The sequence below is a fragment of the Callithrix jacchus genome, chromosome 12 (assembly GCF_049354715.1).
Source record: "Callithrix jacchus isolate 240 chromosome 12, calJac240_pri, whole genome shotgun sequence".
Taxonomy (NCBI): Eukaryota; Metazoa; Chordata; class Mammalia; order Primates; family Cebidae; genus Callithrix; species Callithrix jacchus.
This window is the reverse complement of record NC_133513.1, coordinates 67112808-67139661: the sequence shown is the minus strand read 5'-3', so window position 1 is coordinate 67139661 and position 26854 is coordinate 67112808. Positions and strand designations below refer to the sequence as shown.

At 39.1% G+C, this 26854-nt stretch overlaps 1 protein-coding gene across 16 annotated transcripts in view; it reads right to left on the bottom strand.

Annotated features, from left to right (window-relative positions):
• Nucleotides 1-26854, bottom strand: part of JMJD1C (jumonji domain containing 1C) — a 380550-nt gene that overhangs the window by 186310 nt on the left and 167386 nt on the right. The gene's annotated exons all lie outside the window — the stretch shown is intronic.

Sequence of the window (26854 nt, the reverse complement as noted above, 5' to 3'; positions counted from 1 at the left end):
CAATATATATTCCTTACATCTCTGCTTCTACTCTAATCATCAACTCAGCTTGAGTATAAAATCTGAAGTAAAGTACAGTCGTGTGCTGAATAATGACATTTCAGTCAACAACGGACTGCGTAATTTTAAGACATAAAATTATAATGGAGCTAAAAAATTCCTATCATCTGGTGACACTGCACAGCCATTATAACAATTGTAGTGCAATTATTTTTAAAAAATAAATTTAAGGGGCCAGGCATAACAGCTCACAATGTAATCCCAGAACTTTGGGAGGCTGAGGTGTGTGGATCACTTGAGCTCAGCAGTTCAAGATGAGCCTGGGTAATATTGCAAAATCCTATATCTATGTAAATTACAAAAATTAGTTGGTGTGGTAGTGAGTGCCTGTAGTCCCAGTTATTTGAGAGGCTAACGTGGGAGGATCACTTGGGCCCAGGAGGTCAAGGCTGCCATGAGCCGAGACAGCACCACTATACTCCAACCCCAGGCAGCAGAGTGAGACCCTGGCTCAAGAAACAAATTTAGTGTAGCCTAGTCATAGAGCATTTATAAAGTCTACAGTAGTGTACAGTAATGTTGTAGGCCTTCACATTCTCTTCCAATTTGCCTACAGCAACTTCCAGTCCTGCAAGCTCCATTCATGGTAAGTAACCGGTATAGTATTCCTTTTACCTTTTATACCTTATTTTTTCTGTACCTTTTCTATGTTTAGATACACAAATACTTTCCACTGTGTTACAACTGCCTAAAATATTCAGTAAAGTAATACTATACAGGTTTGTAGCCTCAGAACAACAGGCCATACCACAAAGCCTAAGTATATAGTAGGTTATACCATCTTGGTTTGTGTAAGAACACTCCGTGATAGTCACACAAGAAAGAAATCAGCTAAGGACACATTTCTCAGAAAGTATCCCCTCCATTAAGAGATGCATGGCTACTTGTAACAGAGAACTGAAAAAAACCTTTGTGACCACAGGTTAAGCAAAGAGTTCTTAGGTATGAAACCCAAATCTGATCCATGAAAGAAAGAAAAACATAAACTTCATCGTAAGATCCTTATTCCTTTCAAGATCCTTTGCTATAGACTGGTAGAAGGTCATGTATCTGAAAGAGGACTTATATTCAAAGTTGAAAAGAAACCATTAAAACCCAAAAATAAGAAAAATAACAACAAAAAATGATTTGAACAAGCATGTCTCCAAAAAAGAAAAAGTAAAAAAGTTCACCAACAGTACTCAACACCTATTACCACAAGGCAAAAAAAAAAAAAATTTAAATCAATGATGTACTACTACATATCTAATGGTATGTCTTTAAAAAATAAAAGTCAAACCTAACAATAACAAGTTCTGGTGAGGATGCAGATAAACTGGAACTCTCAAACATTTCAGGTGGGAATTAAATATAGTACACCTATGATGGAAAACAGGTACAGCTACTAGGAAAGCAGTTTGACAGCTGCTATTTATAAAATTAAATATACTCTTACCATATGATCCAACAATGCCCCTCCTAGGTATCTGCCCAAGTGAAATCAAAATGTATGTTCACACAAAAACCTGTTATGAATGTTTTTAGGAGCATGATTCAAAATCACCCAAAAGTAGAATGGGTATCTGTCAATGGATGAATGGATAATCTAACGATGGTATATCCATACAACACTCACTATTAAAAGCAACAAACTACCAATATATGGAACAGCATAAATGAAATCTCAAAATAATTATGCTGAATGAAAGAGGCCAGCTTTGAAAGATTACATACTTTATCATTACATTGATACAATGATCTGAAAAGTGCAGAAACTAGCCAGAAGTTAGGAGTAGGGAGACAACTATAAGGGGACAGCAAGAGAAAAATTATAAGATGAGAGAACTAGTTTGTATCCTGATTTGGCAGTAGTTAGTTACCTGAGTCTATGAATTTGCCCAAATTCATAAAATTGCACGTGGGAAAATAAATGAATTTTAGTGTACACATGTTTTTATAAAATAAGTTTTTTTCCAGAAATAATACTCAAGTACAACTCTTAACAGAGGTTAACTTTTAAAAAAAAAAAAAACCATTAAAGACGATTTATTTAATTCCTTATGACTTTGTGTTTTTCCCAAATCATATAGCAGATATTTTTTTAATTTTATAATAAGTAAATGGGGTCTCACTATCTTGCCCAGGCTGGAGTGCAGTGGTACAATTATAGAACACTACAGTCTTGAACTAGTGGCCTCAAGAGACTCTCCTGCCTCAGTAGCCCAAGCTGGGACTATAGCTGTGTGCTACTCTCTCTGCCCAGTGGGAAATAAATCATTTTTTAAAGTGGGATTAGATACTACAAGTTACAGAGATTTCTCTGAGTAGCTGAGAAGCAACTAAAATGTCATAAAAAGAGAAAAAAATAAGATAAATTAAATGAACAGGAGACACTAAAGCCTATGAGTGAAAATAGTTTTGTTAAATCAAACTAAAATCTGGCCTGAAAAAGGCCCTTATTAGCATACTTAGGTTCTTACATATGAACTGCAACCTAGCTTACTCTCACTTGGCAATATGCTTCACCTAGCAAACTTACTCTCTCACTTAGCAATATGCTTCTGTAACAACAGCTAAGTCTCAGCCAACCATAGCAGCCATACTTCAACCACTCATAAGCAACCAAGTGTTCAAACCAAGTTCACTTTGCCAAATAAGGCAAATAAACTAACCAATCCACTTCTCTACCTCATACTTCTATTTTCTATACATCACTTTTCTTTTTCTGTCCATAGATTCTCTAAGACTATGCAGCAGTACCACACAGCCTCTCTGAATCTGTTCTGAGAGCTACCCAATTTGTGAATCAGTTTTCCTTCCTCAGTTAAACTGTAAAATTTGTCTGAAGTTTTTCTTTTAACAGCCTACTGGTCTTTCTGTCTACTTTGCTACTATTCTTTTTTTTTTTGAGATGTAGTCTTGCTCTGTTGCCCAGGCTAGAGTGCAGTGGCAAGATCTTGTCTCACTGCAACCTCTGCCTCCTGGGTTCAAACAATTTTCCTGCCTCAGCCCCTAGTAGCTGGTATCAAAGGCACCTACCACCGTGCTGGGCTAATTTTTGTATTTTTAGTAGAGACAGGGTTTCACTATCTTGGCCAGGCTGGTCTCAAATTCCTGATGTCGTGATCTACCCGCTTTGGCCTCTCAAAATGCTGGGTTTACAGGCATAAGCCACCATACCCAATCGCTACTATTTTTAAATGCCTTACTGCATCATTCAGTGTCACACCATAATTTAGCTCAACTAAAATGTCATTTTAAAAGCTAGTCTTAAAATTCATCTGCCAGTGAGTAATACAGTTTTGGGAAAAAGGGAAAGTCCTAAAATTTGAGGACTTGGGTCCCCACCCCATGCCCACCCACCCATGATACATATTTTTACACCAAAAGTAAAGCTGACCCCTCAGGGATGACTTTTTTCTTTTCTTTTTTTTTTTTTTAAATACTCAGTGTAGCTCTTGTCCACCAGGCTGGAGTGCAATAGCACGATCGTGGCTCACTGCAACCTCCATCTCCCAGGTTCAAGCAATTTTCCTGCCTTAGCCTCCCCAGTAGCTGGGACTTCACGTGCACGCCAACATGCCCGGCTAATTTTTCTATTTTTAGTAGAGACGGGGTTCCACCGTGTAGGCCAGGCTGCCCTCGAACTCCTGACCTCAGGTGATCCGCCCGCCGAGGCCACCCAAAGTGCTGTAATTACAGGTGTCAGCCACTGCGCCCAGCCAGGGATGGCATTTTTAATGAACTTTTACTATTCTGCAGTATAGAACAAATGAAAAGAATATTCTTTTTTCTTTTTCTTTTTGAGATGGAGTCTCGCTCTATCACCCAGGCTAGAGTCCAGTGTCTTGATCTCAGCTCACTGCAACCTGCACCTCCCAACTTCCAGTGATTCTCCTGTCTCAGCTAGATCACAGGCACGTGTCACCATGCCCAGCTAATGTTTATATTTTTAGCGGAGACAGGGTTTTACATATTGGCAAGACTGGTCTCTAACTCCCAACCTCAAGTGATCAGCCTATTTTAAACTCCCAAAGTGTTGGGATTATAAGCACGAGCTATCACACCCAGCCCAAAAAGAATATTCTTATACAAGTATATAATTATTTTGATCTAATTTATATGTTTTTCCCATACATAAAAATTCAATTAGAAACAAAATAAATGTGTTTTCTTTTCTTTTTTGAGATGGAGTCTTGCTCTGCTTTCCAAAATGGAGTGCAGTGGCACAATCTCAGATCACGGCAATCTCCACCTTCCGGGTTCTAGTGATTCTCCTGCCTCAGCCTCCCAAGTAGCTGGGACTACAGGCACACACCACCACACCAGGCTAATTTTTGTATTTGTTAGTAGAGACGGGGCTTCACTATGTTGGCCAAGCTGGTCTTGAACTCCTGACCTCCTGATCCACCCACCTTGGCCTCCCAAAGTGCTTAGATTAAAGCCATGAGCAACCATATCTGGCCATAAATGTGTTTTCTATCCCTTTCCCCCACTACCCTGTCCCTATCTCCCTACTCAAAGACATCTCATCAGAAAATACTCATAAATGTAATCATAATTACTGGTTTCCTAAGTTCCCTTTTTGATTGACTTTAAATTTAATAGTAATATTACCTGTAAAGCATCAAAAACACAAAAGAAATGCTACATATAAGGTTTAAAAAGTCCAACAATAAAATGTTACATATATATACACTTTCTCTCTCACAGATTTAGGTTTTAAGGCTGTTAGCCTTAAGAGCTTCTGAAGCTATATTAAGAAAATGTTAATAATTTGTACAACTGTAAATGAAAAATGAGACTTAGTGGGAGTTAGCTGAGGTTGCTCACTTATCTCTAGCAAAACATTAACCTCTGTGAGGCCCTAGAAGTTCTCTTTAAAGTATAGCAACTACAAGGCTAAAACCGCTTGTGATTAATATGCACATTAGAAGGAATATAATTTAAATCAGAGACTTCCATTTTCATTATAGCGGCTTTTCAGATGCACTAGCTAAAAACACACAATTGAATACAGAAAATATATATCAAAGATAGAAAACACCATATACAATCTCAGCTCTTCTGAGCATAAAGCAACAAAAGAAAATACTAGAAATAGTTAAAACCGAGCAACTATTCCATGCAGTTTTCTTCTGTTTGCAAATTTAATCATGGGATAGACTAAATGTATCCCTTAAGTATAAAAAAGTGAATTCTTGTCACCTCCAACTTTATGCCTCTTATAAAATTTTTCAAAAAAAGATATTACAGGTAGGCATAGTGACTCATACACACCTATAATCCCAACACTTTGGGAGGCCAAGGCAGCTGGATCACCTGAGGTCAGGAGTTTGAGACCAGCTTGGTCAACATGGTGAAACCAACTCTCTACTAAAAATTTGCCAAGTGTGGTAGTGGGTGCTTATAATCCCAGCTACTTGGGAGGCTGAGGCACAAGAATCGCTTGAACCCAGGAGGTGGAGGTTGCTGTAAGCCGAGATCTTGCCACAGCACTCTGATTGGGCAACAGAGCAAGGCTCTGCCCCAATCAACCAATCAATCAATCAATTACTGCCGAGTACAGTAGATCATGTCTTCAATCCCAGCACTTTGGAAGGTCAAGGCGGGCAAATCACTTGAGGTCAGGAGTTGGAGACCAGCCTGGACAACATGGTAAAACCCCACCTCTACTAAAACTAGAAAAATTAGCTAGGTGTGGTGGCACACGCTTGTAATCCCTGCTACCTGGGAAGCTGAGTTGAAACCAGGAGCCAAACAAACTTGTTTTCTTTTACAAATTACCCAGTCTCAGGTATTGCTTTCTTTTCTTTTCCTTTCTCTGTCTTTCAATTTTTGTTTCCTTCTTTTTTTGAGACGAAGTCTTGCTCTATCGCCCAGGCTGGAGTGCGGTGGCACAACCTCGGCTCACTGAAACCTCTCCTGGATTGATTGAAGTAATTCTTCTGCCTCAGCCTCCCAAGTAGCTGGGACTACAGGCACATGCCACCACGCCTGGCTAATTTTTCTATTTTTAGTAGAGACAGGATTTCACCATATTGGCCAGTCTGGTCTCGAACTCCTGACCATGTGATCCACCCACGTCGGCCTCCCAAAGTGCTGGGATTACAAGGGTGAGCCACCGCACTCAGCCCAGTAATTCTTTTAAAGCAATGCAAAGTAGACTAATACAGTGTTTTACACAACAGCTGGTACAGAGTAAAAAATCTGTTAACAGAAGTTATCAATACTAGTTTTGCATTGTCATATACTCTGTTTCAATGATGTTCAAGATACTGTGCTCCAGTACTTGGGAAAAGGGAAGTAAAAAATATAAGTAAAACAGCTGGGCGTGGTGGCTTATGCCTGTAATTCTAGCACTTTGGGAAGCCAAGGTGGGTGGATCACGAGCTCAGGAGTTCAAGACCAGCCTGGCCAACATAGTGAAACCCTGTCTCTTTAGAAAAGGAAAAGGGAAAAAAACTATATATGTAAAACATAATCCCTGTCCTCAAAGTGCTTATAGAAGAGTAGGGTAGCCAGGCATGTATTAGAAATAACTGTATCTCAGCCGGGCATGGTGGCTCACGCCTGTAATCCAAGCACTTGGGAGGCCAAGGTGTGTGGATCACAAAGTCAGGAGTTCAAGACAAGCCTAACCAACATGGTGAAACCCTGTCTCTACTAAAAATACAAAACTCAGCCGGGCATGGTAGCATGCACCTATAATCCCAACTACTCAGGAGGCTGAGGCAGAAGAATCGTTTGAACATGGGAGGCGGGGGTTGCAGTGAGCCAAGATCATGTCAATGCACTCCAGCTTGGGTGACAGAGGGAGACTCTGAAGAAAGAAAAAGAAAAAGAAAAAAATCTCAAGGCCTCATGTTGAAATTTTTCATAAAAAGCAATAGACTTACAAAGAGGAGTCTCTGATTGCAACCAATGGAATCCTTGAAATGAAGAAACTATATGAGTTAATCCCGGATTTTTAGGGATTTAATGAGCAGAAATAGATGAAAAGGCTTCATAGGTGGGGGAGTAAAGTATGACTAAAAGAATGGACATGAAAAAACATGCAGTGTTTTCCAGAAGTGCTTAACAGTTACGTTCAGATAAAATACAGCATTGAGAAAAGAGTAAATAGTGATGAATTCTGTAATACTGTAAATTTACTAAAAGAATAATTCACAGATATGTGACATTACAGATTGTTCTAAATAAACTTTAAAAAAAAAAATTTAAGCTGAGCGTGATAGCTCAAGCCTCTAATCGCAGAACTTTGTGAGGCCAAGGCAGGCAGGTTACGAGGTTAGGAGTTTGAGACCAGCCTGACCAACATGGTGAAACCCCATCTCTACTAAAAATACAAAAATTAGCCAGGTGTGGTGGCACGCGCCCATAATCCCACGTACTCAGGAGGCTGAACAGGAGAATTGCTTGAACCCTGGAGGTGGAGGTTGCGGTGAGCTGAGATCGTGCCACTGTACTCCAGCCTGGGCGACAGAGAGAGACTCCATTCCAAAAAAAAAAAAAACCCTTGAAAGCTGTAACCACAAACCAGTTCCAATATAAATTCATGCACATCATCTTGGTGATATAAAAAACTTCAAGCTTTCAATTTAATGTAGCCTAACGCCACCAGTGCCATTTCCCTAGATACATAGCAGACGGAACATAAATTCTCTCTAGAGAGACCTACCTTCATTCTAGACCTAAATCATTCTCAAAAATCTCCCCTAACCACCTTGTCCTAGAGCAAGGAGGAGTGAGAATTAAAAAATAAACACAAGGAAACAAGGTCACACAACTGAGAACCAACGATGAGAGAAAACAAAAAAAAATTTCGACATAGGAATCAGCAGATGCAGATTAACAAACTAGAAGTACTATATGTTTAAAGAAATAAAAGGTAAGTTTAGAAATATGTGCAGAAATATGAGGTCAAGAGATCGTGACCATCCTGGCCAATATGGTGAAACCCCGTCTCTACTAAAAATAAAAAATTAGCTGGGCATGATGGCACGCGCCTGTAGTCCCAGCTATTTGGGAAACTGAGGCAGGAGAATTGCTTGATTCTGGGAGGTGGAGGCTGCAGTGAGCTGAGAACTTGCCACTGCACCACTCTAGTGGCCTGGTGACAGAGCAAGACTCTGTCTAAAAAAAAAAAAAAAGTAAGAAATATGTGTAGAAACAAAAAATTATATTTTAAGTGAGCAAGTAAAATTGCAAAAGAACTACAAAGAGCTTCTAAAAATGAAAACAACTAATAGAAACATATTTAAAAAGCAATGAATGAATATACACAGAGGTCCTAAAAATGAAAAAGACTAAAAAAGACATATTTTAAAAGCAATGAATGAATTTAAATTTACTATATACCAATAAAAAAAATAAGTAAACTGAAAGTGGACCCAGCCCTCTAGGAGGCAAGGCGAGTGGATCACTTGAGGCCAGGAGTTGGAAACCAGCCCGGCCAAAATGGTGAAACCCCATCTCTAGTGAAGATACAAAAATTAGCTGGGCGTGATGGCATGCACCTATAATTAGAGCTAGTCAGGAGGCTGAGGCCTGAGAACCACTTGAACCCAGGAGATGGAGGTTGCAGTGGGCCAAGAGAGAGCCACTACACTCCAAATTGGGTGATGGAGTGAGACTCTGTCTCAAACAAAAAAAATTTAAACTGGAAGTCAGGTCAGAGAAAACACAGCACAGAGACAAAGCAATAAAACAGTAAAAAAATATACATATACAGTTGACTCCTGAACAAGAGAGGTTTGAGATGCATAGGTATATTTACACACAGATTGTTTTTAAACATGGATCAAAAATACAGTGTTCATGGGATGTGAAATCTGTGTATACAGAGGGCTGAATTTTCATATGTGTGTTCTACGGGAACTACTTTGGGACTTGACTATGGTGGAATTTGGTAAAAGTAGGTTGGTGGTCCTGGAACCAACCCCCTACACGTATTAAGGGACAACTATATAAATGTTCAAGTGATTGTGATGAAACCTAACTTAAAGCTATTCGGAGTTCCACTAACGGAGGAGAGGTACTGCTCACAATACTCAACAAAACCAATCCTGACTGTATTCATGGGACATACCGTCTAGGAGGAGAGACTCACAGTCCTCAAACAACATAAAATATATTAAATTTCACCTGTGGTAAAGTTAGAAAAATTTATTAAGTACTTTCCTCAATCAAGACCCTGGGTGTAGAGAGCCCTTCCATGAAGACATAAAGGAATATCTAAACTATGAGTCAAATTAATTAGGAAAGCGTTCTCAGCAGAAAAAAAGTATGTGCAATGGAACTAGGCAGAAGAAAATACAGCATATATACAGACATATATAGACACGTGTGTGTCTATGTATATATACACACATATATACACGTGTCTATGTATATATACACACATATGTATGTATATATGTATATGTGTGTGTATAGATATGTGTATATATACATAGACACACATTGTATATTTTTCTTAACCTAAAATTATTCATTTTTTAATAGTCTGAACATATTTAATTTTTTAAGTTTATGATGTAGTGTATTATTTACTGTCTAGCTGAATTTATCTTATTAATCATTTCTTCAGTTTAACCAATGTTTCATATTTTTTATTTTTGAAGCTCTCTGGATTTAACAAGCTTATCCTTTTTTATTAACAACTTAGATAAGCATGCTAAACTGACTTTTACATAAATTTGTATATTTCACTTTAGCTTTAAAAATACCTTTTCTATTTTAATCATCTTTCATATTTATTTTTTATCTTTATTGTTCAGAGTATTTTCTACTGCTTTAGTTTATTCTGTTTATTTTTTAAAAATTTAATATATCAGAATTAAAAATAGCAGCTAGGTTGGTGGCTCATGCCTATAATCCCAGCACTTTGGGAAGTCAAGGCAGGTAGGTTGCTTGAGCTCAGAATTCAAGACTAGCCTAAGCAACATGGTGAGACCCCATCTCTACGTTTAAAATTAAAAAAACTCGGCATGGTGGTATGCACCCGTGGTCCCAGAGGCAGGAGGACTGCTGGAGCCTGGGGAGTAGAGGCTACAGTGAGCCAAGACTGCACCACTGCATTCCAGCCTAGGTGACACAGTGACACCCTGTCTCAGGGGAAATAAATAAATAAATAAAAATAGATGCCTTTCAGCACAATGTTGAGTAAGATACAGATTTTGTTTACACAAAAAAGCAAGTGATTCTCGAACCTCTCTCACTTGTGCTGCCATGTTCCAACTCATCTACTTTTTTTTTTTTAACATTTTGAAATAATCATAGATTTATAAGAAATTACATTTAAAAAAAAAGGTTCAGGGAGGTTCCTGAGGACCCATCACTTTGTTTCAAGATGTTATGCAAAGGTCACATCTTGCATAGTTATAGTATAATTTCAAAACCAATAAATTAACATTAGTACAAACCACAAAGCTTATTTCCACTTCATCAGTTTACATATACTCATTTGTCTGCATATGTGTGTGCATGGCTGTGCAGTTCCATGCAATTTTGTAATATGTGCAGATTCATTTAACCACCATCATGACCAAAACCATAATAGAGAATTTTGTTCCATCACACAAGGATCCCTATTGCCTTTATTTATGAAAATCTTGAAACAGAGCCTAAATTTATTTACACTGAGACAGACCAGAAAGCTACTCTTGGAAGAGAAAAATCTGAGCAGTCTGTGAAACAGGAAACAACAGCAAAAAGTTACGAAGTTGGAAAAGAGAACTTTTCCAGTAACAGTTGTGTGAGAGAGTTGCTCATGGTTACAAAGAAAGATATGCAAAGAAGATTTTGTAGAAGTTTTATTCTATGATGTTTTCCCTAGTTACTTATTGAATAAAAAGAAGGTATGCTCATGCACATTTATCTTAGATCGTATGTAACAATGAGATGGGCGCCCAGTGAGAAAGCAAGCAGGTCCAATTTTATTTGGACTACACAATAATGAAGTTTCATGGCTAGCTGTATTCAAAAGCCCAAAGAAACCATAATCAAGCTGAAATAGAAGGCTACTCCATCACTATTTCTCTAAAATAAATTCACCTGGTGTTCCAAAATTACTCATATGTTCTTCAAATAAATTATATTTAAATGAAGACTTCTTGTACTCCAACAAGAGGAAAAATTGAGCTTACATACCAACTACATTACATGAAAAATCACAAAATAGTGTTAGGGTTACACAATCTACATAGCAGTAAATGGCAGTGCTGAGTTACAGTAACAAAAGGGACAGCAAAAGGTTTAATCCAGACCCATATGTAACACAATTACCTATACATTACTGACCACGAACTACTTCATCTACTACAAAGTAGAAGACAAACTTTACCTGCAAACACAACATATATCAGGATACTAGATATTTCCTGGCATTACTCACTAAAAAGTGGGACACAAAGACATCCGAAATACAAATATATCTTAATCTGTAATGATTTCTTCACCATAAAAAAAAAGAACCTCCTCTCTTCACTCTGAAAGTGAATTACTTTGTTATAGTTTACCTCCAGACCCTCAATGAAGAACAAAAAAGATCTGAGAAAGCATTCTTTCATTCCTTGAAATCCCTAGTGGACTGGACCCTCAAGGTTAGCACAGGCATCTGTGGGCTTACCAGGTTTAAAAGATATCACAATGGTTTGGATTGTTATTTTTCATTGTTCATCTATCTGCAATTCAACTTTACAACCATAAGATATCAAACTTCCACTTCATTCACAAAGCTGTATATGTATATAATTTCTGTAGTTTAAAACAAGATTTTTGGTAAATATTTGTTTACCCAGAAAGAAGAAAAGTAAGAAGGGGTGAGAAAGGGAGGGCAAGTCTGAAAAAAACATATAACGAAAGTGGACAAAGGACATGAAAAGACGCTATTTAAAAGAAAACGTATGTGAGGACAACAAACATATGAAAAAATGCTCATCATCATTTGTCATTAGAGAAATGCAAATCAAAACCACACTGAGATATCATCTCACAACAGTTAGAACGGTGATCATTAAAAAATCTGGAGACAACAAATGCTAGAGAGGATGTGGAGAAACAGGAACATTCTTACACAGTTGGTCGGAATGTAAATTATTTCAACCATTGTGGAAGACAGTGTAGCGATTTCTCAAGAATCAAGAAACAGAAATTCCATTTGACCCAGCAATCCCACTACTGGGTAGATACCCAAAGAACTATAAATCATTCTACTATAAAGACATGCACATGTATGTTCATTGCAACACTGTTCACAATAGCAAAGGCCTGGAACCAACCCAAAGGCCCATGAATGATAGATTGGACAAGGAAAATGTGGCACATATACACCATGGAATACTATGCAGCCATAAAAAATAATGACTATGTTCTTTGTAGGGACATGGATGAATCTGGAAACCAACATTCTCCGCAAACTGACACAAGAAGAGAAAATAAACACTGCACGTTCTCACTCATAGGCAGGAGCTGAACAATGAGAACACATGGAAAAAGGGAGGAAAGCATCACACACTGGGGTCTATGGGGGAACTAGGGGAGAGACAGCAGTGGGTAGGGAGGTTGGGAAGGGATAACATGGGGAGAAACGCCAGATATAGGTGACAGGGAGATGGAGGCAGCAAACCACATTGCCATGTATGTACCTATGGAACAATTCTGCATGATCTGCACACGTAAACCAGAATCGAAAGTACAATAAAAAATACGTGTGTGTGTGTGATATAACAAATGTGTTAGCTACGGATACCCCAGGAAATACAATAAGAGAATGAGAAAAGATTTTCACTTTTAACTTTATAGTATTCACAATTATTCAATATGCAGTTGATTCTGACTTTAGCAACTTAATTAACTACCCTATGTCTGTTTATTCATCTATAAACAATAATAATAGTATCTACCTCAAAAGAATAATGTAAAGCACTGAGAAAAACACCTGGAACTTGGTATATCTTCAAAAATTAACTAGCATTAGTATATTACTGATATTATGATATATAATTTTACAAACACAAATATATATATATTTTTTAATTTTTTTTATTTTTTATTTTTTTGAGATGGAGTTTCGCTCTTGTGACCCAGGCTGGAGTGCAATGGTGCGATCTCGGCTCACAGCAACCTCCACCTCCTGGGTTCAGGCAATTCTCCTGCCTCAGCCTCCCGAGTAGCTGGGATTACAGGCATGCGCCACCATGCCCAGCTAATTTTTTGTATCTTTAGTAGAGACGGGGTCTCACCATGTTGACCAAGATGGTCTCGATCTCTTGATCCACAAATATATTTTTAAATGGTAAATATAAATGTGCTTTAAGAGTACCAAAAGAGATGTGTACTTACTTTTCATAAAACTTTCCCAACAGCAGTTACCTATTTGTGTTAGACAGCAAAGTTTCATAGTACCTACATAATGCTTAGCTCATAGTAAGCATTCAAAATATACTTAATGAATCAAAAAAATTATCTTCCAACACAGATATGATGTTGTGTTTAAAACAGAGAGAGGGGCCGGGCACATGTATGTTCATGCGACATACCTGGTGGCTCACGCCTGTAATCCCAGCACTTTGGGAGGCCGAGGCGGGTAGACCACGAGGTCAAGAGATCGAGACCATCCTGGTCAACATGGTGAAACCCTGTCTCTACTAAACATACAAAAAAATCAGCTGGGCACTGTGGCGCGTGCCTATAATCCCAGCTACTCAGGAGGCTGAAGCAGGAGAATTGCCTGAACCCAGGAGGTGGAGGTTTCGGTGAGCTGAGATTGCACCATTGCACTCCAGCCTGGGTAACAAGAGCGAAACTCCGTCTCAAAAAAAAAAAAAAAAAGAGAGAGAGAGAGAGAGAGAGACAGACACACACACACACACACACACACACACACACACACACACACGACACACACACGACAAACTCCTTAGCGTTTTTAGACCTGTTTAGACTCATCACCAAAACAGACTCCCCCCAGCAGCCCCCAAGAACTTAAAAAAAAAAAAAAACTCTCAAATTAGAACACACATAGACATGGCAACTGTATTATTTCTGGGCAGAATCAACACCCTTCATATTTATTTTAAATAGCTTGCTGTTCTTGACTGTTGCGAATTACAGTAATGGAAAAGTGAAAATCTCTAGCAATTCCAAGTACAACAAAAGAGATGAACAGATATAGGAAATATTTATAATGAAAAGGTCAATGAATCAACGAAATGACTCCAAAGTATCATCTATTTTAGGATATGAAAATTTTTCACAGTTTATAACCACAGAAAACTCACTATGGCTTAAGAAATAGACAAAACCAGAAAAGCTCTACAAAATCATGGAAATCCTAAGAAAAACTAAACATTCTGTTAAATTTTAGTAAATGGCAATAATTGTCATGTTTGGATAAAATCATGAAATATGACATAACAATTTAAGAAACTGAATTAAAAAAAAATCTGCATCTAGATGTGGTACTGTGTGCCGGTAGTCCCAGCTACTCACGAGGCTGAGGCCAGGAGTTTTGGTCCAGCCTGGGCAATATAGCAAGATCCTGTCTCTTTAATATAATTAAGATATAATATAGATTACAGTAAGAATAGGGGAAAAAAGGAAAAATGAAAAAATTAATTATGAAAATTCAGTAATATGGTTTTTATTAGGATTTAGATCCTAATAAAATCACAACAAAAACAAGATTTTAAAACAGAAAAAAAACTGCACATAAAGGTTTGAACAGATGGCAGTAGAAAAGTGGGGTAGGGTCCCCCCAGGTAAGTTTCAACCTAATAGGAGAGACTGCAATACCTCCATACACCAGAGGCTGTTAAAGGCAGTCTGGAAAGGAGGCCAGTTACAACTATCTAGATTCAAAATACTACCTTAAGTTCCACAACATACACTTACACTTAAAACAGTTTTGATTAGTAACCATCAGGTTGAATCTGAGGATCCTCAGAAAATGAAGATGACAGAAAATCTAACCATGTTGGACCTTCAAAATAATGAACTCCTACAACTTCCACCAGAGCCTGGTAATTGTGTGAATTTAAAAACATTACTATCAGATAGAAATCCATTTCATATTGTTTAAACAACCATACTAATATAAAAGGAACATCTGCTGTACTACAATATTTGAGCCCCAATTCCCATTTAAATTGTAGTTGTTTTATAATCCTAATATTGCCAGTTCTTAGAAAGAAACATTTTGTTTTAGTATCACATCTTAAATATGACTGCTATTATAATTTCCCACTGTTACTTAGCCATTGGTATAATTGGCCTGGACCATAGTCACTGTCACCACTATTTTTACATTCACAGCTATTTAACATTTGTAAAGTGTTGTGCACATTTACCATGGTAATAAACCACATATTGTGTTCATACATTTGCTCTGGATGTTTTGCAGAGAATTTATCCTACTTACTTTCATTTTCTTAAAACACAGCAGTTTCTTCAAAAGTAAATTTTTTAAAATGTGATTTAATATTTTTATAATGATATAACATTTTTGCTGAACTGGTTTTATTTCCCTCATTTCTTTTTGTATTCCATATAATGTGACCAATTTACTTGAATATGACTATCCAATTTCTAACTTTTCATTAGATATAAAATTGAATTCAATTTTATTGAATACTGTTCTTTGACATTTAAATAAAAATAACACTTTTCATTACCCATAACAGAAATTTTGTGGTCTCAGTACAAGTTTTAACTTTGTTTTAATGTAGTTGAAATGTTTCTTTTCTAGCTATTGTGTTGGTCCTTTCTGTCTGTTTCACGAAGTCATTTTATCAGTTACTAATATCACAGAAATGCTAATCAAGATATTGTCATTAAAGAAAACACTGGAAGTTGTTCTAATTGCTCTCACAATTTAGAATTTAAAACTCTTGTAAGAATGGCTTGGTATTGTTTCCATATGGTAATCCAGTACTTTCAGACTCAAGAGAATTAAGATTGGATCCGTATATTTTCCTAACAGTCAGTGTAACATTTAAAAATAGTTTTTGTGTCTTGGAAACATAACAAGACCCTCCCTTCTCATTTAAAAAAAAAAAAAAAAAGATTTGCCAGGTGTGGTGGTGCATTCTTAGAAGAATGATCCTCCCACCTCAGCCTCCCAAGTAGCTGGCTAAGTCACAGCTACTTGGGAAACTGAGGTGAGAGGATCACTTGAGCCCAGGAGTTTGAGGTTATGGGGAGCTATAATCACGGCACTTCATTTCAGCCTGGGTGACAGAGTGAGACTCTGTCTCCAAATAAATGAAATCTTAAAATGTACTTTGTTTAAACATGTAGTAAGCAGGTATTGTATACCTAACCTATTCTGTGAGTATGTTTCAATCCAACCTTATATGTCTTTTTATTTCCAGCACCTTAATTTTAAAATTTGGCTTACAATCTTCGTAAGATTAAACTTGCAGTCATGCAGTAATTTCCTAAAAGGAAACTTGACATAGGTATGTTTAACTTAATGAAAATCCAACATAAACATTTTTGTTCATATCAAAATGATCAGAAATCATTAATTACAATAGTTATCAAATAGGCAGGTGGACAAATAGCTTTTGCATAATGAAAGCATGCTTATGTTTTTAAAAAAATTGTTGCTAATCAAAATATATACTACATATTCACCATAAAAGTTACATGTTTCAAATATATTTAAACCTGATTTTAAAAGCAGTTTCTTATTTTTGAGACAGAGTCCCACTCTGTCACTCAGGCTGGAGTGTAGTCGGTGCGATCTTGGCTCACAGCAACCTCCGCCTCCTGGAATTAAGCGATTCTCCTGCCTCAGCCTCCCATGTAGCTGGGATTACAGGCATAAGCCACAGTACCATGCTTAAAAAGTATAATTTCTATTAAATACTTTTAATTGTTTTTCATGATCTTCATCATTAAAAATGAACTGTTTCAAATATTAACTTTGGCTGGTTTTAAATTTATTTTTAAATAACTAAACTTTGATTTGAAACTTAAGTGAGTTATTTTAACGTTTTAAGAAATAAATAGGCTGGGCGCGGTAGCTCAAGCCTGTAATCACAGCCCTTTGGGAGGCCAAGGTGGGTGGATCACGAGGTCAAGAGATCGAGACCATCCTGGTCAACGTGGTGAAACCCCGTCTCTACTAAAAATACAAAAATTAGCTGGACATGGTGGTACATGCCTATAATCCCAGCTACTTGGGAGGCTGAGGCAGGAGAATCACTTGAATCCAGGAGGCAAAGGCTGCAGTGAGCTGAGACTGCGCCATTGCATTCCAGCCTGGGTAACAGGCAACAAGAGTGAGACTCCATCTCAAGTAACTTGATACTTGTATACCTAGAACTTGGCATATATCAAATACTAAATAGGAACAAAAGTCAGACAAAAAGCAGAAATGTCTCTGGAGTTTGACAAATAATTCAATTGAAAGCACTTAAAATTAAAAATGGGCTTTCTCTCAACTTTAAGGCATATCTTAAGTTGATGACTCAGTAAGAATATCCAAATCTAGAGGTTGCAGTGAGCTGAGATTGCGCCACTGCACTCTAGCCTGGGTGACAGAGCAAGACCGTCTCAACAAAGGAAAAAGGAAAAAAAAAAAAAAAAAGAATATCCAACTCCTCAAAATTTGATTCACTCAAGAAATATGGAAAGCAAAGTACAATAGAGCAGAAAAAAATTTAAATCTACTTTTTAAATGTACTTAATTCTGGAAAACAATTTAAAGGGATATTCAGAATAATGGTTCACTTCCTTTTTTCATGGAACTTTAGAAACACTGGCTTTATTAAAATCACTAGCCTGGGCCGGGCACGGTGGCTTGCACCTGCAATCCCAGCACTTTAGGAGGCGAGGTGGGTGGATCACCTGAAGTCAGGAGTTGGAGACCAGCCTGGCCAGCATAGTAAAACCTCATATCTACTAAAAATACAAAAATTAGCTGGGCATGGAGGCATGTGCCTGTAATCCCAGCTACTGAGGGGACTGAAGCAGGAAGATCACTTGAACTCGGGAGGCAGAGGTTGCAATGAGCTGAGATTGTATTACTACACTCCAGCTAGGGCAACAGGGCAAGACTCCATCTCAAAAAAAAAAAAAAAATCACTAGTTTGAAAGAAGGGGTTTAACACCAAAATCAAGAAATCCTTTTTAATTCATAATTAAAGTATCTTTTATTCATTATCTATTCAACAGCTAACAGTATCAGGTATTCAGCCTCTACTGAATACATTTAAGTGCATAATCCTTGCCACCATATAGACAAAAATTTAGTCGTAAATCACAATAATTTAAAGAGTTTCTCGTGTGTGTGTGTGTGTGTGTGTGTGTGTGTGTGTATGTTTAGACTGGGTCTCACTCTGCTGGAGTGCAGTGGCACAATGACACCTCACTGCAGCCTCAGTCTCCAAAGCTGAAGTGATCCTTCCACCTCAGCCTTCCAAGCAGCTGGGACTACAGGTGGTCACCACCACACCTGGCTAATTTTTCTATTTTTTAGTAGAGATGTAGTTTCACCATATTGCTTGGGCTAGTCTCAAAGTCCTGAGATCAAGCAATCTGCCTGCCTTGGCCTCTCAAAGTGCTGGGACTATAGGCATGAGCCACCATGCCTGGCCTAGTGTATTGTATTTATATACAGTTCCTGAAATATGATCAGTGCTCAGAAGACTGAGAATCCCTGACTAAGCATTCACAATTAAGCATGAGGCACTAAAAAGCTATTGAAAAACTTTGTGAATGACAGTGGCTTGCTGAGTATTACTGTAGGGCACTTAGTACCAATATTTATTATTGTTCTTTTCTCTGGGACCTTCATTTGCCCTGAGGTAACAATTCTCTAATCATTTCAAGGGGTACATACCTGGCTGACATGAAATAAATGGGGCTGAAAGAACCACTTAGAAAAAGGATTTTCATTTAATGCACTTGTCCCACCAGAAATTCTGATGTGTCAGATCTTAAAGCCAGAACCTCTACTGTTAAGATATTTGAGGAGAACGATCCAAGATGGCCGATCGCTAACATCCCGGGATTGCAGCTCTCAGGGAAGGCGCGGAGAACTAGAGGACGCCACACTTTCAGACAAAGTCTGGTCGCTCACGGAGCAGAAGATCCCCCAGTGGTGGAAACACACGTGTCGCCAGCGCGACTCTCGTGGTCGGCGCAGCGCTTCCGCCGGCACCTCGGCGCGGCAGCGCTCGGCGCAGAGTAAACGGGACCGCTTTCCCTTCTGACCGAGGTTTGGAGCCCCGGGAAGGCAGAGTCGCCTACTACGGAAACAAGAAGGAAGCCCGACAGGAGAATCCTGGGCAGAAAAGCACCATCAGTTTTAACGCCGCTGCTCTGGCCCTGGGAACTAACAACCTGGACGTCTACTCAAGAGACCTAATCTGAAAGTTGGTAATTTCAAAGACGAGAGGAGGATAAATTTACAATGACGGGAAGAAACCAGCGTAAAAAAGCTGAGAATACTCAAAGTCAGAACGCCTCTCCCTCTAAAGATGATCACAGTTCCACATCAACAATGGAACAAGGCTTGATGGAGAACGAGCGCATCCTGATGACAGAATCACTCTTCAAGGAATGGATAATAACAAACTTCGGTGAGTTAAAAGACCATGTTGTAGCCCAACGTAAAGAAACTAGGAACTTTGAAAAAAGGTTTGATGAAATCCTATTGAGAATAGACAACTTAGAGCGGAGTATGAGTGAATTAATGGAACTGAAGAATACAATACAGGAACTCCGAGAAGTATGCACAGGTTTAAACACTCGAATTGTTCAAGCAGAAGAAGGGATATCAGAGGTCAAAGTCCAACTTAATGAAATAAAACGTGAGGAAAAGATTAGAGAAAAAAGGATAAAAAGGAATGAGCAAAGTCTCCAAGAAATGTGGGACTATGTGAAAAGACCAAATTTACGTTTGATAGGTGTACCTGAATGCGACGGAGAGAATGAATCCAAGCTGGAAAATACCCTTCAGGATATTATTCAGGAAAATTTTCCTAAACTAGCAAAGCAGGTCAACATTCAACCCCAGGTAATACAGAGAACACCACAAAGATATTCCTCAAGAAGAGCAACCCCAAGGCACATAATCGTTAGATTCACCAGGGTTGAAACGAAGGAGAAAATACTAAGGGCAGCCAGAGAGAAAGGTCGGATAACCCACAAAGGCAAGCCTATCAGACTTACAGCAGATCTCTCGGCAGAAACTCTACAGGCCAGAAGAGAGTGGGGGCCAATATTCAACATCCTCAAAGAACAGAACCTTCAGCCCAGAATTTCATATCCAGCCAAACTAAGCTTCACAACTGAAGGAAAAATAAAATCTTTTATGAACAAGCAAGAACTCAGAGATTTTATTACCACCAGGCCTGCTTTACAAGAGCTTCTGAAAGAGGCATTACACACAGAAAGAAACAACCAGTATTAGCCTTTCTAAAAATACACCAAAAAGTAAAGAGCACCAACATAAAGAAGAATTTACACCAACAAATGGATAAAACAGCCAGTCAACATCAAATGGCAGTAACCCTAAATTTAAATTGACTAAATTCCCAATCAAAAGACACAGCCAAAACCCAACGCATGTTACATCCAGACCTGTTTCACATGCAAGGATACACAAAGACTCAAAACAAAGGGATGGAGAAAGATTTACCAACCAAATGGAGAGCAAAAATAAATAATAAATAAATAAAAAGCAGGAGTTGCAATTCTTGTATCGGATAAAATACATTTTAAAGCAACAAAGGTATAGTGGTAAAAGGATCAATGCAACAACAAGAGCTAAGGATCCTAACACCCAGATAGGAGACTTAGATTCAATGAGACAGAAAATTAATAAGGATATCAAGGACTCGAACTCAGATCCGGAACAAGTAAACTTAATAAATATTTATAGAGCTCTCCACTTCAAATACACAAAATATACATTCTTGTCAATACCACATCACACCTACCCATTAGTTTAAATAAAACATTGATTGGCCATTATTAATACCCAATTTTTTTCAAAATAAAGCAATATTTCCATTTACTCTCCCTCTTTCTCTTCCTCTTTCTTCCTCTCCTTTACTTATTTTTTTTTTTTTCTTTCCTTCTCTCAAAAAAAAAGAAATCAACTTGTAAACCTTTAGATCCAGGTCGGCAATGTCTCTTTCATTGCTTGATTTCCTTTCTTCCCTTCCCTCCCTCCCTCCCTCCCTCCCCGCTTCCTCCCTTCCTTCATCCCTTCCTTCCTCCCTACCGTCCTTCTTCCCTTCCTTCCTGCCTTCCTCCCCCCCCCAAAAAAAAAAAAAGATATTTGAGAAAATATACTGTAATTAGTGGAGAGGCTAGCTTGCTAACTGTGAGAAGTGTGAGGAATGCACAGGGAGTCTACTTCTCTTCATACAATTTTTCAATCAATTCCTGCATTATCAGTTCCCACCATCACTTCTACCATGCAAAGCAGTTGGAGCTTCAATTTTTGAAGCTTTCTGAAATCTGCTAGCATTCTCCTCTGATAACATTTAGATTTCAGGTTTTTCTTTTTTGAGACAGAATCTCACTGTCACCCAGGCTGGAATGCACTGGCATAAACATGGCTGACCATAATCTCTACTTCCCAGACTCAAGTGATCCTCCCTCTCTGGTCCCCAGCCTCCCAGGTAGCTGGGACTACAGGTACATGCCACTGTCCTGGTCTAATTTTTTTTTTTTTTTTTTTTTTGAGACAGAGTCCCACTCTGTCACCCACGCTGGAGTGCAGTGGCTCACTACAACCTCCACCTCCCAATTCAAATGATTCTCCTGCCTCAGCCTCCCAAGTAGGTGGGATTAAAGCCATGCACCACAAAGCTTGGCTAATTTTCTTACTTTTTTTTTTTTTTTCCTAAGTAGAGACAGTTTCACCAAGTTGGCCACTCTGGTCCTGAATTCCTGACCTCAAGTGATCCGCCCACTTTGGCCTCCCAAAGTGCTAGGACTACAGATTTGAGCCACCGCACCCAGCCTGCCTGGTTAATTCTTAACTTTTATATAGAGACAAGGATTTACTATGTTGCCTAGTCTTCAGGTTCTGGGGTCAAGCAATTCTCCTACCTTCGCTTCCCAAAGTGCTGGGATTGGAGTGGGCAAGGGGTAAAAAAAAACAAAACAGAAACAAAGTGCTGAGATTATAGGCATGAACCACAGTGCCTGGCCCAGTTTTCTTGGTTAAATTGGTAACTAATTCTCACCCACTCCCTACATTCTAAAAATATATTACCATCTTCTCACCATTATCTCTTACTCTGTTCATCCTTTTTTTCTTGTTTCTATCTTGGTGCAATTTTGGAGGAAACAAAGATAAGCATATGTTTTCTGTTTGTTTTTTGAGACAGGCTCTTACTCTGTTGTCCAGGCTGGATCACACCTCACAGCAGCCTTAAACTGCAGGCCTCAAGAAATCCTCCCACCTAAGTCTCAGGAGCTGGGACTGCAGGTAGGCACCAATATATCTGGCTAATTTTTTGGAGATGGGGTTTCACCATGTTGCTCAGCTGCTCTTGAACTCTTGGACTCAAGTGACTTGCCTGCCTCAGCCTCCCAAAGTGCTGGGAGTACAGGTGTGAGCAACCACACCTGGTCAAGCACACGTTTCACCAGACACATTTATCCAAGTCTCACCTAGATCAAACAAAGGGATAAATTACAAGATAATGTACTACTAGCTTCTCTCTAATCCCATCATACTGCAGCTACAGTAATCTGCTAAAAATACAAAATTGATGATTTAACCCAGATAATTTTTGTTCAATGGCTTTCGATTCCCTACAGGGATGAAATTTCCAAAATGTTATTGTTAACACAAGACCCTCTGTGACTTCATCTCCGCTTAATTTTTTTTTTTTTTGACATGGAGTTTTGCTCTTGTTGCCCAGGCTGGAGTGCAATAGCACAATCTCAGCTCACCGCAATCTCCACCTCCCTGGTGCAAGTGATTTCCCTGCCTCAGCCTCCCCAGTAGCTGGAATTACAGGCATGTGCCACCACACCCAGCTAATTTTCTATTTTTAGTAGAGATGGGGTTTCTCCATGTTGGTCAGGCTGGTCTCCAATTCCCAAACACAAGTGATCTGCCCATCTCAGCCTCCCAACATACTGGGATTACAGGCGTGAGCCACCTTGCCCGGCCCCTACTTACTCTTTTCTACTCCATCTTTTGCCACTCCATCACAATTATGCTACCTATGTTCTAGCTTGGCACAAGACCTTGGGATTTCTCAGTCAGGACCTGTTTTCTCATAAAATGTCTTCCAAACTTACTTGATGAGAAAATGCTAATTCAGCATTGAAAACAATAGCAAGCCTCATCCTCCTCTGTGTAGCTTTTCCTTAGCCAAGCCAGACACTTCCTCTTCATTTGTCCCATTTTTATAGACTTTTTATTTTATAAATGAATGTTTCAAGGCCGGGCGCGGTGGCTCAAGCCTGTAATCCCAGCACTTTGGGAGGCCGAGGCGGGTGGATCACAAGGTCAACAGATCGAGACCATCCTGGTCAATGTGGTGAAACCCCGTCTCTACTAAAAATACAAAAAATTAGCTGGGCATGGTGGCACGTGCCTGTAATCCCAGCTACTCGGGAGGCTGAGGCAGAATTGCCCAAACCCAGGAGGCGGAGGTTGCAGCGAGCCGAGATCGCGGCATTGCACTCCAGCCTGGGTAACAAGAGCGAAACTCCATCTCAAAAAATAACTAACTAACTAACTAACTAAATAAATAAATAAATAAATGTTTCATTTTCTCCCCCCACCGAGACGGAGTTTTGCTCTTGTTACCCAGACTGGAGTGCAATGGCACGATCTCGGCTCACCACAACCTCCGCCTCCTGGGTTCAGGCAATTCTCCTGCCTCAGCCTCCTGAGTAGCTGGGATTATAGGCACGCGCTACCATGCCCAGCTAATTTTTTATATTTTTAGCAGAGACGGGGTTTCACCACGTTGACCAGGATGGTCTTGATCTCTTGACCTCATGATCCACCCGCCTCGGCCTCCCAAAGTGCTGGGATTACAGGCTTGAGCCACCGCGCCCGGCCAATGTATATCTTTTCTATGTAACAAACTACAGCCATGAGTATAATATTTTCAATGAGTTCTTTGAGTTCTTCTAGCAAATTAGCAAACCTGAAATTGGTTTTTGGAATCCCTCAAGCTTGCAAATAGTATCAGAAGTGGGAACGAGAATGACATTGACTTGCTGAAGCTGACTCACTGAATGAAGAGAAAGAACGAGGGATGACAAACCTTTGATTCCTGGGTGGCTACAAGGTCACACATGGTATAAAACTGATTATAGCTATGCTCTAATCAGTTACTGAAGGTAAACATCACCACTGGAATTTACAAATAATAGATCCAACTACAGTGGTATTACAATCAGTAGAAATGAAAGTTACCAGTGAAACTTAGAAATGATGGATCCAACTCCTAGGGACTCGATTCACTGGATACATAATAAAAGTTACATAAACAATAAATAAGATTACTACACAATCTCTTGATTATTGTTATCTGGAACAGCAAAATAAAAAGAAAGGCAAATCCCACCAGGCACAATGGTTCATGCCTGTAATCCCAACACTTTGGGAGGCCAAGGCAGGCGGATCACCTCAGGTCAAGAGTTTGAGACCAGCCTCACCAGCATGGTAAAACCTGTTTCTACTAAAAATACAACAAATTAGCTGGGCATGGTGGCAGGCGCCACCTAGTAATTCCAGCTACTTGGGAGGCTGAGGCAGGGAATCGCTAAAACCTGGGAGGTGGAGGTTGCAATGAGCCCAGATCGTGCCACTGCACTCCAGCCTGGGTGACAGAGAGAGACTACATCTCAAAAAAATAAAAAAGAAAAGAAATGCAAATCCTAATGCTTGGGCAAGCCTGCTTTTTGGCCAGATACAATTATAGCCAGTAGTTACAGACCCAATGCCATAGGTAAAAGTCTTGCCAAAAGAACAGACAATAAAGATTTGTAAGACAGTGGAAAAAAGAGGACAGACAAGAGACAAGTCCCAGCTGGGTGTAAATCTTCTGTTTGTTTGTTTGTTTTTTTGTGTGTAAATCTTTAAACAGTTATAAAGAAATGGGATGAATAAAATATCGAAGTCAAAACAAAGGTCACACTGCAGCACTCTCAGAGGTTGCATGTTGGTCCATGTTGGTCTCCCTGCATTAAAGAGTCCTAAACAAATCTGTTTTATTCACTCTGGTTTTTGTGTTTTTGGATTTTTTTTTTTTTTTTGAGATGGAGTTTTGTTCTTGTTGTCCAGACTATAGTGCAATGGCATGATCTCAGCTCACCGCAACCTCCGCCTCTCAGGTTCAAGGGATTTTTCTGCCTCAGCCTCCTGAGTAGCTGGGATTACAGGCATGTGCCACCATTCCCAGCTAATTTTGTATTTTTAGTAGAGATGGGGTTTCTCCATGTTGGTCAGGCTGCTCTTGAACTCCTGACCTCAGGTGATCCACCCGCCTCAGCCTACCAAAGTGCTGGGATTATAGGTGTGAGCCACCGTGCCTGGCAATTCACCATAGTTTGAGGAAACTTTAAAAACTGAAAGGCAAAAATGACTAAGAAAAACCTAACTTCAACATGCCTAAGCCACTGCTTCTGCAATGTAACTAAAATAAGGCCTGAAAAGAAGGCCTGGATCCCTTGCCAGTCCCTAGCTGAGGACCCAAAGTCAAATGCTTTTAAATGGATAAAATGGTTAAGGGTAGATATGTATCCATGGGCAACCCATGGACAGAATTTATAAATCCATTGGTGAAGTCCTAACAGGAGCTACAGTTATACTGGTAAAACATAAGAACACAAGAGTTTATGAGATTAAAGTAAAAGTTTGGATTATTTCATGTCTGAACACACTTTATATACAGTAGTATGTCTCCTTTACCTGAATGCATTATGGAGTTATTTATTATGTCTGACTGGGGAATGTTTCCCATACTAAGTATTGTAAAACAGAATACATATAAATCTTCCTATCAAGCAATATTTATAGGACATGCTAAATGAAAACCAGTGAAAATGCCTGGTTTTCATTTAGGTTCAACATATTCTCCTGCCTCAGCCTCCCAAGTAGCTGGGATTACAGACGTGCACCACCACACCTGGCTAATTTTTGTATTTTTAGTAGAGATGGGGTTTCACCGTGTTGGCCAGGCTGGTCTCAAACTCCTGACCTCAAGTGATCCACCTGCCTCAGCCTCCCAAAGTGCTGGAATTATAAGCATGACCCACCATGTCCAGCCCATCAACTAGTTTCTATGGTAATAGTCCTGCACAGATTTTTCATAAGATACAAAAATAGTGGGAAATCAAGGGGGAAATCCATAATTAAATTTGTACAAGAAAATGATATATATAATGGCTATATAAATTAGCCTGGCTGTTTACTTAAATGTATATCTATTCAACACTGGCTCCTCTCAATATTAGGCACATTCAGAGGGTTACTGTTGGAATGTCTGTCATATAAATACTAAATGTAGATGTTCAAATATATTCATTTTGCTGTAAGACTGGAAGCCAAAGGCCAGGGCACAGCCTATACACCAAAGAATAAAAAGATGTCTGGCCTTCCATCTTGGCAACTGAGAGATGATCTCCAAGGCTCTAGAATGTCTTGCTTCATAGGAGTACCTGCTTGATAGGAGTACTTCTGTTTGTCTGGAGGCTTTGGCCACTGGACAGTTTAACAATGTAATTTACGATGGGGGCTTCAGGCATTTCAGTATCAGTTCTGATCTCCATAGGAAGTGAGAACTAAAGTTATTAGTCTGATCTCCCAGAG